Consider the following 3,972-nt stretch of genomic DNA (forward strand, 5'->3'; position numbering starts at 1 on the left):
AATAAACTGGCCCGGCCCGCCAGGGTGCTTACGCTGGCGAGCCGCATGCTGAACGTTGCCGACCCCTGGCCTATAGCTAAGGTGGCTTTACGCTTCCCATTATAAAACCTTGGTTTCAGCTACCTACAGCTTTAACTGGTCAAGCTGAAATTTTCCATGCCAGGTGTCTGCCTCAGGCTGAATTTTTTGGGACTGGTTCAGCTGTTTCTGAGAACTATATTAAGGAGGGGGAAACATAGTTTTGCCCATGTTAAAAAAAAATCTAATTGAGAAGCTCTAGCGCCTTTGTGATTTTGGATCAGAGACATAAATTTGGCAGGGGGTTACCCTGGGGTCAGAGAGGTACCTCTTGCCATCCCTGTGACTATCAACTCAAATTTGGCCACGTTTATAAGCCTCTGAAAAATCTCAGTTTGCACATACTTGGTAGAGACTTCTTAGAGTGTGGTGGCTAAATTCTCTGATTCCATCTACACTGGGCATGGTCCAGCCTGCAGCTCCAGGGCTGGACCACACCCAACTTCCTATTGAGTTAGGACAAGTCACTTTGTCTTTCCCTATCTCTCAAATGCTCCTTTTGTCTTGTCTATTTAAGAAACAAGCTCTTTGAGGCTGGGACCGTTTCTTGTTAAGTGTACCTGCAGTGCCTAGCATAATAGTATCCTAGGTTATATCTACACTGCCACAGTAAGTGAACCTAAGTTACGCTACTCCAGCTATGTGAATAATGTAGCTGGAGTCAATGTAGCTTAGGTCGACTTACTGCCGTGTCTACACCACGCTGGGTTGACGGGAAACATTTTCCTGTTGACTTACCTTACTCTTCTCGTTCAGGGTGGAGAACCGGGGTCAACTGGAGAGCGAGCTGTGGTCAATTTGGCAGGTCTTCACTAGACCCGCTAAATTAACCCTCCCTCCCCCAGTGCATCGATCACCAGAGCATCGATCTGGCTGTAGTGTAGACATAAACCTAGTGTTGGTCTGGTCTCTAAGTGCAACGTAAACGTAACCAAGGGCAATGTCTCACTCTAGCAAGTTCCATTTTTGGTTCATTTTCACCCTTTAAGATACTGTACTGATGACTTCCTTTCTAAGGACTAGTAGCCTACATAAAGACCAGCTGATGCAGCAGCAAGTCCCTATACCCATCTATGCTTCTTGTATATAAAACTTGAGGATATTGTTTCAATGAAGCTCTTTGAAGTGCTGGTCTAATTTTGTTTGAGATGCAGATATTTGAAGTAAATGTTTAATGATCATATGCAACAATAGTAAATGTTTACCATTTTTTTGGCATTTGATATGCCGTGGGTTGTTCTTCCTTTTAATTTCTGCATGCTAGCTCCATTTGCAGTTGTGCCTGATGGTTTTCTGTAAAATCTTCCTGTAACTTACAGATAACATCTTGCACAATTGTTTTCTTTAATTATGCTTGTGTGCTTGAATAATTGAAAACTGTTGTTTGAAGGACATCAAATAGTTTGGAAACTATGATTTCAACACTGAGTATAGCTGATGTTTTCAGTTGATCGACAACTTGCCCTTCCGTCATTTTTGTGTGCTCATTCGGCGACTGCATGTTGGATCTTTTGGGGGTGATTTCTTTCTAAAAAGGCTAATAATTCCACTCTACATTATGAAGAGCATAACCCATCAGTATGCAAGTATGGTTTTGGAATTACATATAACTAAATATGTCATATTTACTTTAATCACAAGGGGCCCTCCTCTGTGTAATAAAATATTTCAGTAAACACTAAGACCTACAAAAATGATTTATGTAAATTAATCCACATCATGCCAGTCATTCAGGAGAAGACCAACATTGGGCCGAACCAGAAACACCCACTGGAGATCAAAAATCTGCAGCTACTACACTACAGAAACATGGCTAGACATTTGGCAGCATCTGAAGTATAGGGCCATGGAGCACAGAAATGTTCAGAAAATTGCTATGAATCTTCACAATCTGAGATGAAAGCCCCTTTGTTTGCAGATCAGCCTCTCTATCCATTGAATAGATTTGTTATGCCACACGAGCATTTCTCTAGATCTGTTCTTAAGCTAACATCATAGACTGAACTGCCAACTGATAGAGAGCCCTCCCCAGAGCAAAGTGTAGCAGGGCAAACACAAACCTCTACTGGGTTCCTCTTGCCTTCCACATCTGGAGAGGTCATAATGGTTTGCAAGAACACATATAAGCTGGAGTATAATAATGAATGAAGTTACTTCGCTGGCATGTATTGTATAGGATTTATAAACAAGAATCCATCAGCTTTGACTGTATATTAGTTGTAAATAGCTAGTTTGAGTCAAGTCTCCAGATACAATAACTTAGCAAATATGTATGTTCCACTGTTTGACAAAATGGGTTAATAATATTAATAGGCAAACAGATCTTTACCTTTTTTTCTTGAAACATACACTATTATGATGATAGCCATATCTAGTCATAGTTTAGGGGAAGGAAGAACTGAAACATGCCATGAAAATGGAAAGCTATCGCAACTTCACCAGCTGGATACAAGGGAAATGGCTCATGAAGTATCCTTATTACTTACTGAGCATGTCAAGCTCAGTACATTCGAACTTAATTGTAGAAGGTCCAGTTGACCCAGAAAGCTTCCAAAGTAGCATATTTTTGTTCTGGTCAGATGTATAAACAGGTCGTCCATTGCCAGGCATCCCACTGCATACCATCTGTTAAGCATATGGTTAGTGGTGACTGAGTGTCCGCCATCTGAGTAGTTGTGTGTGCGCATGTGCATCCTATGCACTACGTAGCCAAAATTTGAACAAGGATCCTTGACATCCTATCATGGTCGGGGGATGAATGTTATACCAGAAATCACTAGGCTGAGAACTCTTGCAAAAGAATCAAGTCACTTTATGAGTTGAAAGGAAAAATCTATCCAGTTTGAGGGTTTAATGTTGTTTCTTATAACTTAGTCATTCAGATTTTTAGTAATTAAACTTAGTCTATTAGTACTGAAAAATAGCACTGGTTGTAGGCTGTGCATCGGTTTGCGCAGTAGATGAATTCAGCCTATGGCAGCACTAACCCTGAAAAAACCTTCTCTTTTGTGTTCAGCAAGAACTTAAACCTTTCTTCCTAGAACACTTTGACAGGACTACAGCTGCCATTAACTGCTTAGATTTTCTAAGGACATAAGTTTGCTCCCATGCACAGTCTAATGTAATATATTAGAAAACATCAGCCCTCCCAAAAAATTAATTACATTATTATGAAAGAAATCTGACCTGTGGCTTCTAGGGGAGATGATATAAGTGTATCTCATTTGCAACAGTTGGTTGCATGACTCATAAACATCAGGCTGGCCTGTAAGATCATTACATGAGTCATAAATGTTGGGAACGTGGTTAATAAAATGGCTCAGTGGAATCTGAACAAAACCCTAATGCTACAGAGGTCCTGCTTAGAGCTCTCCAACAGCTGCTGGGCTTGATTCTCCAAGAAGCCAGATCCTTCCAGCCTGATAAAGGGGTTTTTAGAATTTCTGCATATCTTCATTTTTTGGCATTGCCAAAGCCTTTGGATCTTTATCCATTTGAGGTTGTCCATGGCTGAATATGACAAACAAACTCCTTTCCCTAGGATGTCTTGGAACTATTTACAAGTTACTGTATGTTGTAGAACAAGATTACAGGGGATTACAGTGAACAAAAAGCTAGATATGAGTTAACAGTGTGCCCTTGTTGCCAAGAAGGCTAACAGCATATTGGGCTGCATTCGTAGGAGCATTGTCAGCAGATTGAGGGAAGTGATTATTCCCCTCTATTTGGCACTGGTGAGGCCACATCTAGAGTATTGCATCCAGTTTTGGGCCCCCCACTACAGAAAAGATGTGGACAAATTGGAGATAGTCCAGCATAGGGCAACAAAAATGATTAGGGGGCTGGGCCATATGGCTTACAAGGAGAGGCTGAGGGAACTGGGCTTATTTAGTC

The sequence above is a fragment of the Trachemys scripta genome, chromosome 12 (assembly GCF_013100865.1).
Source record: "Trachemys scripta elegans isolate TJP31775 chromosome 12, CAS_Tse_1.0, whole genome shotgun sequence".
NCBI lineage: Eukaryota > Metazoa > Chordata > Testudines > Emydidae > Trachemys > Trachemys scripta.